At 34.8% G+C, this 13,180-nt stretch overlaps 1 long non-coding RNA gene across 1 annotated transcript; it reads right to left on the bottom strand.

The window, feature by feature from the left end:
• Positions 1-6,249: 6,249 nt before the first annotated feature.
• On the bottom strand, positions 6,250-11,349 carry LOC149780065 (uncharacterized). The gene is made up of 3 exons (XR_016414874.1): positions 10,668-11,349; positions 7,947-8,104; positions 6,250-6,654 (listed from the first exon to the last, which is right to left on the bottom strand). It is a non-coding gene; the product is annotated as an uncharacterized LOC149780065 (long non-coding RNA).
• Between the last annotated feature and the right edge of the window lie 1,831 nt (positions 11,350-13,180).

Here is a 13,180-nt window from a genome sequence, read left to right as displayed (position 1 = left end):
ACCAAGTAGTATATCATGACACACCATTTGCAAATTTGTATCCTTCGATGTCAGACATAGTTCATCACTACCAAGCTTTGTTCTTTTTTCCGTGTTGAGATAAGTAATATTTTAGTTTTACCAGTATTTACTACCATGGCATTGCATGTGCACCAGCTTTCGAGTTTGTTTAGGGCATTCTGCAAAGAAATTTCTAGTTCATTCTTTGCGTTTCGGATGTCTGGCAATAGCATGTCATCTGCTTAGATGAAATTGAATCGCTGACTAAAAAGGGATAGGACATTAATAAATATTATAAATAGTAATGGACCTAGAATTGAACCTTGTGGTACTCTGTAACTAATTATATAAACATGTTTTGTTCTCTCACTTCAGTATGAAGTAAACAATTTAACTGTGCTTTCAACACTTTGGTAAATGTTCAGTTTCTTCAAAAGGATTTCATGATCCTCCACGTCAAATATGTTTCTCAAATCTACAAATACAGATCATAGTATCGGACCTTGATCAAGTTCTTGAAGCCATTTATCAGTTAGATAGATCAAGACAGTCTCACATGAATGTTTCTGTCTAAACCCTGATTGATTAAGATGTAACATCAAGTGTTTGGTTAAATGACATGAATGAGCCATGGACATATTTTCCAATCAATTTTGACAAGTTTGGTAGTATTTAATTTGGCTGGAACCTATTAGCATCGTTCTTAGAACCAGTTTTGTGCATAGGCGTTACTTTTGCAGTTTCCATATTTTGGGGACAGATGAAGTTGCAATACTTAAATTGATTATGAATGATATGCTATCTGAAATAGCTGAGACCGAAGTTTAAATGAGTGGTGGATCAATCTTATCAAGTCATATAGCTTTCTTGATATTACGTTTACTGAGACATATTTTTAATACTGGTCTGATAGGGAAACATACCTCCTTAGGGGTCTTGCTGCTGCACAACTGCTTCAGTTCGTTAAAGTTGTTTTCTATCACTGGTTCTTTTAACTTAGTTATAATGTTCATTAAATAATCAGACAGCAACAAAACGTAAAGCAGTTTGAACATACATTGTTTGGTAAAATAAATAACACGACTGACTTGTAGATATTAGAGTCCTTACCAAGTACCAAACATTTTTCAATACATATCAATACTTGTTTTGGAAGATGTAAATAGACAATTACCAGCATTCTTGTCTGCCTTGTTTGAGCTATGTATAGAGCTTAGTCAGCTCTGTTTTCAGGCTGCACAGCATGTCGTTCTCCTCTGTTTTATGTTCCACTTCTCGTCCTTCCTCTCCATCTCTCTCTTAAAGATCGCCCTGGACTTCAACTTGAAAGTGGGCTGATTTCAATCTGCCGTCTGCGTAATAACATTTGAGTTTATCATTCGGTGTATATCTTCTTTATTACACATTATAATTGCTAATGTGGTCTAGTTGTCTCTCTAATGAATTTTAATGCTTAAAACTATTTCATAATTTTACAACTAATGCATTCATGATTACTTATCAAATTTATAGTAATATAGTGCTAATTGAGAATCAGAAATTAATATATGGACGTTTGTGATTTGATGGAATTTTTCTTGGCTGGATCAGGTCTAGTATGGGGTGGGTGGGTGGTCCAACATTTAAAACGCGCCCCTACTTTCCTCGAATCGGCACCAAAGCAAAGTCCATAATATCGAATAAACATGCGCAAGAATAAAACGGTGGTCAAACTTCAAGTAAGAAGTGACTGTAAGTGTGTGTGTGTGTGTGTGTGTGTGTAATTGTTTATGATCTTGCCCTGAGTTTGGACCTGGATTCCATACTCCAGTCACAGATTTTAATAAACTCTTATTGAAAATCTTGTGGATGTAAAGTATTAACTTGGAGAAGCTGAACACGAATTATTTTCCCCTTTGTTTGAAACGCTAAGACGACGAGTGTATTGGGTCCACTGGTGACAATCTGGTTATAATTTATAAACTGATTTAATGAAATTACTAAGTTTTGACTATTTTTAAATGTCATAGATGCTTTGTTTATAAAATTGGGGTTGGTGGGGGTGAGGGAATCAAGAAATTGAGTACCTGCGGGTTTAGCAATACTGCAAAAAGCACGTCTATTTAAATTATTCTCGTGCCACAAAAAACAAAGTAATAAAGTATAAATATAGAGTAGTTTTACATAAATTGCAATATTTCCTCTCAAAATTAAAAGTAGAAAGGAAAAGGATAAGGCAAAATGAATGAGATCTGAAGAAGATCGTACTCACCGTTGTTGACATTTTGCGCGGTCTCGTAGAGTGCTTGTGTTTTACGTCATCAACTTCAGTGTTTACAATTCGGTACATAATTATGCAAATTTCGGTCACCGGAATTACGTGTGTTATTCGCTTCAGATTTGCCGATCACTGCCGAGCGGGATTTCAATATGGAGACAATAGATTCGTTACTCGACGTACAAAGATTTAAGAGAGCTCGTATTTCATAATGAGAACCTCTACGTAATTGATATTACACCAGAATTGCCTTTTATATAGTATTTAATCTGTTGATATACATAAATGTCTCAAAATTTTGTAAGAAAGTTCGCCCTCAGTTCAACTATTGAGCCTTTAAATTCAACCACTAATGATGGCACTGGCGGATTAGCCAATCGGCCATAGAACACAATTAATTTTACCATATGTTCTCTACATTTGTTTCTCAGTACTGACCTTTCAACTGTGTGACAATCAATACAAATCATATGTTAATCTAAAACACATTCAAAGATGACTTTACGGTGAAGTTCTTTTCAAAGGTTGACCAGCTCTTTTTTGAGATGCTGGACTGTCAACAGAACAGCATGTAAACAGAACACAGATTTCACTTCCGGATTATCACCAAGGTTTTATTACTCACTGTGCACTATCGCCGAAATACACACGGACAACCACTCTCTAAGCTCATATTCTCAAGAATAAACAATTCCTTTTAAATCCCTACCAAAAATGCGTAAATAAAACTCTTCTATCACCACCAAAATGGGAGGAAAATATGTTATAAAAAAGACTAGAACTACATTCGTGGCTCCTAAACTGGAAGTAGTAATTGTAGCCTGATTCCAATCACCTCACAAAATCATGACTGACAACTACATCAAACTCCCGGTGCTCGTGAGATGAGACAGCAGATAACTATAATCATGCAGATTATTTATAGTATGAAATCGATGCAACGAGAAGCTACCACACAATAATTGCATTTCAGGGGAAAGTTTCCAAACTAATCGTTATGGTAATGACTGCACGGTGGTGCAAATGACGTCAATGGTAAACAATTGAGGGACACACATTTTACTATATGTAATGCAATACAGTGATAGTCTAATTTCTGGTTCATGCTAACCTTGTGCGAGCCAACTGTATGGTCACTTAGCTTGTACATTGCTAACGGTTGTCAACTCGTATATTTCTACCTGAAAAGCAGTGTTGATATTACCATCAGACATAGGCCATGATAGATTTTGGGATGGGAGAGTAGAGTTTTCATTCACATATGTAGCGCGTGACGAAGTTCAAAGATCGCTGAGTGACGCTAAATGCAAATTCATATTGTTACCGGGTATTAATGAATCTAAGGTTGTGTATTTATTTTGGTATGCAGTATAAATTCAATGACATCGTTTCTTCTGTATAAGTAATCCTTAGGTAGAAAGACAAAATGAGTATATAATAAAAACGTTACTGCATTTGTATGGAAAAATATGAACTCGTCTTTTATACTAATACCTCACTCCCAAGGTCGTGCAGTATTGCTCAGAAAAACCCGTTCAAATTCCCATACAAATGCAGTAACCTTAGATATCGCATTTTAATTAAATGAGAGAATACAAATACGAATCGTAGAGATTTTTAATGGTGAGTATGTTCCTAAACCAAGAGACAAATCTCTATTGAGCGTTAATAAACACTTTGTCGTCTTTCTTCGTTCGTTTCCGCAAGGACATGCGCAAAGCATCCGAAGATAATTACTGAGCTTATGGGTATTGTTGGTACCCATGCTTTCAGTCTCGTAGGGGTATGATTCTTACGTACCTTGTTTTACATAAATCCATTGACTAATGACTTACCTACTAAATCTAGTAAGGAATTCATTTAATCGTTACTAGCGATTAATCCTCAAAACATGTACTATAAAAGTAGCTGGTCAGAAATAAGCAAGGATGACAGACGACGAAAGCAACAGTGCATAAACGACAAAAAAGGCCCTGTAATATACAAATCATGACAAAAACTGTTCATTAATGATACGTTCATGACCTTGGAAATAACATAAATGTAGATAATAATAATAATAATAATAATGAGGACTTTGTATAGCGCCTAATCTTTAGAAGCTCTAAGCGCTTTACAACATCAGACAACACCTATAACATAAAAACATAATAATATTATTACAAAAACAAACACCATGGAATTAGAAAAAAACATTAAAAATAAAAAACATGCTGAGAATATTTCAGATAGGAAACATTATTACGTCTTCAAGTTTGTTCTTGCAGTCGAAATAAGTAAGTTTTGAGAGCCCTCTTGAATGGGATCACTGTGTCTTTGTGTATAACTTCAGTGGGCAATTCACTCCACGTTGCTGGGCCTTTGTATGCAAAAGAACGTTGTCTATGTGACTTTGTTTTCGTAGTGGGAATAATGAGTATACGATTGTCAGAGGAGGAGCGTACGTATCTTCTGGTGTGTAAACATGGGTGAGATCGGATAGGTATGTTGGACTAGAGTCCGACAGTGAAACGTAGCACAGAGAACAAATTTTGTGTTTGATTCTGGATCGAATGGAAAGCCAGTGTAGGGTACAGAGCAGCGGGGAGGTGTGCTATGATCGTGGTAGTCTAAATATGATCCGAGCAGCTGTGTTTTGAACTTTTTGAAGTTTCTGGAGTAGATATTGAGATGAGCCAGACAGAATTGAGTTACAATAGTCCAATCTTGAAAGTACTAATGAACAGACAAGTGTTTTAGTGGCATCAACTGAAAGATATTTGCGAATTGAGCTGATGAGTCTCAGCTCAAGATATGCAGCCTTGCATATGTTCATGACATGTTGGTGCAATGTGAGAGTGCTGTCCAGAGTAACACCTAGGTTTCGTACTGATTGTGTGAATTTAATGTTGGCGTTGTTGATATTTATTGTTTGAGGTAAAGGCTGTGAATGAGAAAGTATTTTTGTTGTGATCAGAATGGCCTCAGTTTTATCATCATTCGTATGCAGCTTGTTATATGTCATCCATGATTTCACATTAGAAATGCACCTCTCTACACATTGGATGGTAGCATCAGCTTCAGTTGGGTGGCTAGATTTGTATATTTGCGTGTCATCAGCGTACAATTGGTGAGACACTGGATGATGATCTATGACACTTGAGAGCGGCTGAGTGTACAGAATGAAGAGAACAGGTCAAAGAACAGACCCCTGTGGAACACCACAACATAGATCAACTGGTATGGAGTGTATTCCATTTGCAGATACAATCTGTGTCCTGTTGATTAAGTAGAACTTGAACCACAGTAAGGCTGTATCATGAATGCCAAATATACGCTGGCGACGGGGAAGTAATATATAATGGTCTATTGTGTCAAATGCTGCAGACAAATCAAATCTTTCCGCTATCCAACGCAGAGAGAATGTCATTAACTACTTTTAGAAGAGTAGTTTCAGTACTGTGGTAAGGGCGATATGCAGATTGTACATTGCTAAAAAAGACTGTTTGAATTTATATGAGATACAAGCTGGCATAGAACAACCTTTTCTAAGATTTTTGATATGAATGGGAGATTAGAAACTGGGCAGTAGTTCTTTAAATCGTTATGGTCTAGTGCTGGTTTCTCCAGCAGAGGCTTTACAATGACAGTTTTGAAAAATGATTGGAATTCCCCGGATGAGAGAGAGGTATTAATAACATCATTTAGTGAAGGCAATACTGGATCTAACACATAATATAATATATAACACGAAACATGTATTCCTCCTATAATTAACATTTAATCCTAAAGGAACAGTAAAATTAATAAAAACAAATACTGACGAAAAGTTAATATTTTTAAAAAACTTGGACCAGTATGTATCTGTGGAGTGGAAACACAAGGTCATGAATTCGATTCCTTATATATATATATATATATATATATATATATATATATATATATATATATATATATATATATATATATATATATATATATATATATAAGAAACAATTTACTACGATCAGGCTGTTTCTTGATTTTTCAATTGAAATGTAAAATTTAAGATTTATAAGGTATGCGGTGAAAACCAATGTATGCAGGAATTTCTATTTCATCCAAGTTCTTTACACCGCGACATAGAAAGAAATCTTAACAATAGAAATTCTGGAGAACCAATTCCTCAAACGGTGTACGGAGCACTAGTCTTCATATAAAAAATACTCTCTGCAAATGTATTAAATTCGATTGTGCAAACTGTTCGATTTCCTTAATGGATGGAAATATTGGTAAAGAGTGCTAAACCACCGCTGCAAGACGTGCTCTGGTTTGCTTGTGAGAGATATACTGGCATAGACAATCACATTTGGAAGCTGATTCTATGCAACTAGCAACTTTTCGATCTCCTTTATTTGTAGCTCCTGTTTCTGAAGCTCCTGCAATCAAACAGAATGTGCATAATTTTCAGATAGTAAAGCATCAACACGATAATATCCCATCATGCAAATGAAGTTTTCTGAACTAGCCTAACATATTTTATATTTTTCTTTTTCTTTTACGACACCAACGGTTTAAAAACAGTCCTTAAGAGACACCAACACACACATACAAGTACACACACACACACACACACACACACACACACACACACACACACACACACACATACATACATACATACATTCGACAGAATTTGGTAAGAAGACAGACAAATATTGAATGCGAATGGAAGCGTTTTCACACCAATATTCCAAATTATACAAACGATGAAGCATTTGCGTGTTGTTATTATGAAACTTATAGTTCAATTCTTCTTACAACATGAAACCATCCCCACTGATTATGATGTCGGAAAATCCGAGCTAGATATGATGGTATTTTCCCAGTAAATTTAATTTACTTTCAAAGGTATGTAGGGAAACATATGTTACCTTGTATATACAATATCGAAACTAACTTTGACTCAAGCAATGTTCCTCTCAGGATCGTCATCAGCATCATCACCATCATCATCATAAGTCATCAACATCAGCACCATGCATCATCATCATCTTATTATCATTATTATTAGCACCATTAATAGTAGGAGTAGTAGTACTAGTATTAGAAGTAGTAGTACTAGTATTAGAAGTAGTAGTACTATTATTAGGAGTAGTGGTACTAGTATTAGAAGTAGTAGTACTAGTATTAGAAGTAGTAGTACTAATATTAGGAGTAGTAGTACTAGTATTAGAAGTAGTAGTACTAGTATTAGGAGTAGTAGTACTAGTATTAGAAGTAGTAGTACTAGTATTAGAAGTAGTAGTACTAATATTAGGAGTAGTAGTACTAGTATTAGAAGTAGTAGTACTAGTATTAGGAGTAGTAGTACTAGTATTAGAAGTAGTAGTACTAGTATTAGAAGTAGTAGTACTAATATTAGGAGTAGTAGTACTAGTATTAGAAGTAGTAGTACTAGTATTAGGAGTAGTAGTACTAGTATTAGAAGTAGTAGTACTAGTATTAGGAGTAGTAGTACTAGTATTAGAAGTAGTAGTACTAGTATTAGGAGTAGTAGTACTAGTATTAGGAGTAGTAGTACTAGTATTAGAAGTAGTAGTACTAGTATTAGAAGTAGTAGTACTAATATTAGGAGTAGTAGTACTAGTATTAGAAGTAGTAGTACTAATATTAGGAGTAGTAGTACTAGTATTAGAAGTAGTAGTACTAATATCAGAAGTAGTAGTACCTCGTTTACCAGTTTGCAGGTCTGACAACAATAGGTTAGTTTGTACGTATTGCAGAAATAGTCCCTCTTTTGATACAATCCGATTTGATATGCTGGATCAAGCAAGCCTTTACATGGATAGGATCCATCTGCTATCCAGACATACTGATCTTTACAACCTGCAAGACCAAAAAGAAGACAAGATCATTAATGTGGGAAACTATGCGTAACATTATTTCGGGCCTTAATGTGAAATACCGCACGAGGGTCAATCTTTGTCAATCTAGTTCTAATTATATTGCATCCGATTTAATTACAGTGTCTGGTTTGTGCAAAGTTATCATTATATGCTAAGCTCACCTACAAGCATGATTAGGTAAATCGTTTGATTGATAAAGATTTTAAGACTAACACAATTTCTAATTTTATCGTCTAGGTCCCGAGTAAACGAATCGTTATTGCACTTTTCACGGGCTATTAGTGACAAGGTATGGAAAGAACCGGGTCAGTGAAGTTCCTCTGATAAAAGCAAGGAGGCTGCTAGCAACTGATTAGATGAGCATTATCTATAGGGCCCAGAATTTGAACTCATCAGTAAAGAGTTGCAGCCTATGTTCCAATACATTAAAATAAAAGTACTTTTATAATCACTGTTATACATTTAGAATTCACGCTTACATTAAATACCTTATAAAGATTCGTACATTAATGGTCTCCTTAATGGGAAACTTTTGTTTAACATAACATATGCATTAAATTAAGTTTAATTATACATATACACATTAGAACTACATAGAAACTTTATCTGATTTATTTTAATTAAAGCTAATTATTCCATAGACTTATCGGCCACTCAAAGAATTGCAGTTAGCAGTTCACTTTGTGTGCCTTTTTCAGTTTTAATATCTTATAGATGTAGTGTTTTTGTAACTTTAGGAAACAGATGAACTAATTTCTGTATTTGTAAGTACCCATGTGAAATTATGTTAATCATATGACATAAATCACTGGAGTAATTAAAACACGGTAACAACATTTTACAAATTTGCCGTACGATAGGTTTACTCGACATTACGCTGTGTCTCCTCTGATTTCAACCTGTGATTCTACGCATCTTATATATTAAATACTACATTAGTTTCCCGGAAATAGTATGCTAATAACGTCACACGAGGACTCGTTCATTTCCTGTGGCTCTCCAATCAGAACAGTGATCAGCACTAAACAGTTGTTCTGCTGACTGCAAGAATCAATTTAGATTCTGGTTAATGAAAGAATACAAAGAGCTTTGTTTCATCCTTTTTATAATTTTAATGAAATGCACAAAGTTTTCATGTTTGCATAAGACAGAATAATAATGACATCAAAAGGTACAACTGTAGCAAAATATTACAAAGAAGATTCAGGCTTACTTATGGGCGATTTTCGCCAAGAAGAGCCTCACATGCGGGCCAGTATATTTGCTGGAGGTAATACCCGCGAAAACCCACCAACCCACTGGAAGACTTGATTAGGCCTAAACTCGAATTCACGTGGACAAAGGTGAGATGAATAAGGGATCTTAATGGCTAGTGTCGTAGACCACTCGGCCACCTAGGACCCCAGTGAAGACAAAGATGATGATAATGTTAATGTAGAAGAATTGAAAGCTGTACAGTTACTAGAGTTGTTAGAAATGGGCGCATAGCAAGCGGGCCCTGCTGATTACATGTTCCGAGACAGTGTCTTAAACATAGAATCTTTTGCTGGGAAACCCATATTAAGAAAAAAAGATAGATAGATAGATAATTAGATAGATAGATAGTTAGATATTACACTTGACATTTTGACACGCTGATGAGGTTCTGGGATAATTACATCCAAAAAAAAATTCTCTGTTGCAGTGGTGTTTCATCCAATGATTTAGGAGAATAAAAATGGTACGGTCTATCGTTCTAACAATACTAGCACTGGCACAGCACCTACGATTTCAAAATATGCTGGGATAAAAATGGAAGTGATAAGGCTGAAAATAATGCTTATACTGTATACCGAATGTAATAGATACTATTGATCAACGTATTTAACTCAAATCTTTTATATCATTATTTTCGGAATTGTCTTAAAACAAATCTATATCAATGGAATACATTTCCAGAAAGAGTTGACGAAAAGACTTAAGTTTTATTGAACATGGTTTCGACAGGTATGGTACACGTAATGGTGTAGCGAGGATTTCGATGCCAAAGGGGGTATACAAGTGAATGTTTATTAATGTTTTCTTTATTATATTTTATATTATGATGCACTACTACAATAGTTTCTTTCATGCTAATTTATCTTCTGTGTTGATACAATCTCATCTTATCTGACGTAATTTCGTGACTTATTCATTGTAAAGCTACACGTTACGCCCTGGCATGATATATGCAAACAGTACTCGCAATGGATGCATTCGTACTGAAAGACATTTTTAACGACAATGCCATAGGCCTCTCCTTAGACATACATTCTAACTTTTATCCAACATCGTTTTCCACCGATGCTGACTCAGACTACAGGAAGTGATCACATTATCACATATGCATAAGGTTTCCTATTATAGCATAAATAACGTGGCATGTACATGCATGTATGGAGAAGTGGACGACTAGATAAAGAAAACTTTCTCATACGAAATAGTTATATACAACCATACAAGTCTGCAAATGGACAGAGACCTGGAAACAAAAATTAGGAACAAACATATAAATGTATATTTACCTATGGCAGCTGATGACATGAAGGTCACTGTCATAATCACAAGCAACAAACTGAATTCTACATTAATCGTTGCCATGACTTGGATGCTTTTCGTCCTTATTTTCCTCTCTATCCTCTTTTTATGTATATTCACTGTTCTAGGAACCCAAAATATTAACTTAATACGCTATTTAAATCCTGTTAATGGGCTTCTTCTATCTGTATCGAAATTATTTGAGCTGCAGTTAGATGGGAAAAAAAAGATCGGCTTTTGCAGATTCTCGCGAGGTACACTTGCTGTTTCAGTCTTCTAACTTTCAAATGTCTTCTTTTATATAAGGCAGCTATTGTTGATGCCTTAGTTAAGTCTTCAGTTTTGTTGTCGTCAAGTAACACAATTTTTTTTAGCCACTTCAGTAATATTTTTGTCAGCCTCTTTTCTTTCCTTACTTCTAATTAGGCTACGATCCTATTTTTTTCCAGGATTAACTTGGAATGCACAACTGTGGCGTTTACAATATGTTGTATTAATTGGTCAACGTCTTCTGTAAGAATAAGGTAACAAGAGGTAGTTCTGTCTTAAATAGCAAACTTCTTGCGAACAGGTGTGTTATCTCCCTCTATTCGTCCTTTACTATAGATCTTTCCAAGTCAACTTGCAAAGGAGCCAGCTATAACCCGCCGGCTTTAAACATAAATTGTACCAAGCATTTGAAACGTAATGAATGACATTTCTGTCACTGTCGTGGGTCGCTCTCAGGTAGGGTTGAGACTTCCCTAACAAAGGTGACCAATAATTCAGGGATACTTGACGTCATATTTAAGGAATTGTTTCACCGCCTTATCAAAAAGGAACGAGCATAAAAAGAAATAACGAGACTGATTTATTGTTATCAGCAAATATAGCAATTGTCATCTCATCCGTATTTTAATAGCCACTCAATGCTAGGACATTAATACAGTGTATACGGTACAAATCTTAGAGTACTATAGTTTTCGTTTGTTATTTTTTCTCAACAGCCTTTGTCAGACGTATCCTTTAATTCCTTTAATGTTATACGTTATGAAAAGAAAATTACTGTAGTTATTCTAACAGAATGTCCCTTTCGAGCAAACGTTTTCTTCCGCATATCAAGGCTTATAGATCTGCATATATCCATTGTGGTATGTCCATATAAGTAAAACAGTCCATGAGTAATCCAACAACTGTTAGAAAAATCAAAACAACTTAATTTACGAACGTTTTCAGCCAAACAGTGATATACGGTATTAAAATCAATCAACACACGTGATTTGTATGACGATAGTACTCATGCTAATAGTACTCGAATACCCCCTACTGGAAATTGCACTTAATACGGTATCATCTTTTCTTAATGATTTGACTGACGATTAGATGATACATACGTGTAATACGTATCTTTATTATTGCATTGTATATAGTTATATACAATGCATTTCTATAGTTGTAAAATGGAGAGAGAGAGAGAGAGAGTATAAGTTGATTGGGCATGGAGTGACATTATGTATCGCAAACATATTATACTCTATAATGGACATCATGCTATAGAAACGTAAATTTGAATAATAACATCTTGTTCTTAGTTACTGATGGAATAATGGCCCCTACTGTTCCCGAATCAACATACGTATTTGCTTCTTTTCAGGTTTGTTTGTAATATATTTTTCCAAAATATTGTGATGTTTAAGAAAAACATTCAACCCTTATAATCTTGGCAAATCCCTTTTTCATTTTACTTATATAGATGTGGTATTTGGCTGGATGGAAACAAAAACTAAAAGGTTTCTCATGTATTCCATCTGTACTTGTATCTCCCAATATTCCAGATTTTGACCTAAGCACTCTGTGCACATTTTATCCTGAATCCATTAGATCACACCATTCCTAAACCTGTTTATCATAATTGCATTCCCAAAGCAAGTGTTGCATTGTTTCCGGAACATTTTTTGCACAAAGTACATTTCTCTGTATCAGACAACTTTATTTTGTACAAAAATGAATTAATTGGTAAAAATTCTGGGCGTAAAACATAATTAAAACCATGATAATTTTAATTATTTTTTGTTATAGTAAAACTTTGGCATATGCGATAGGCCGGCCATATATCTATATTAAAATTAGAAGTTTCATTCCATATCTTTTGACTAGTTCGTTTTACTTTTCAGCACTGGTTTATACAGATCTTTAACCCTTTATTGTTTCGAAACATAGTTTCCAAATCGAAAGGGATGAATGGTTTGACCGTTGTCGTTTCATCTAATTGTAACTTTGTCGATACGCACTTTACACATTGAATTATAATTTGAAAACTAAGGAAAGCTGAGATCTTATTTAGCTTTAACACAATCAACACATATACTAGTTCCATGATCTGTAATCACATCACCAAAAATGATTACATTATATTCAAACCATTTCTAAAAAGCTGGTACCTTTTTCAACCGCATTAGGCAGTTAAATTTGTTTTCACTACGTCTTCTCATGTACGGGTTATATTTTCATCTATTAATAG

This window comes from Sinohyriopsis cumingii, chromosome 16, assembly GCF_028554795.1.
Source record: "Sinohyriopsis cumingii isolate HCF-2022 chromosome 16, ASM2855479v2, whole genome shotgun sequence".
NCBI classification, from domain to species: domain Eukaryota; kingdom Metazoa; phylum Mollusca; class Bivalvia; order Unionida; family Unionidae; genus Sinohyriopsis; species Sinohyriopsis cumingii.
Note: the sequence above shows the minus strand (reverse complement) of the source record. Positions and strands in the feature narration are given on the sequence as shown.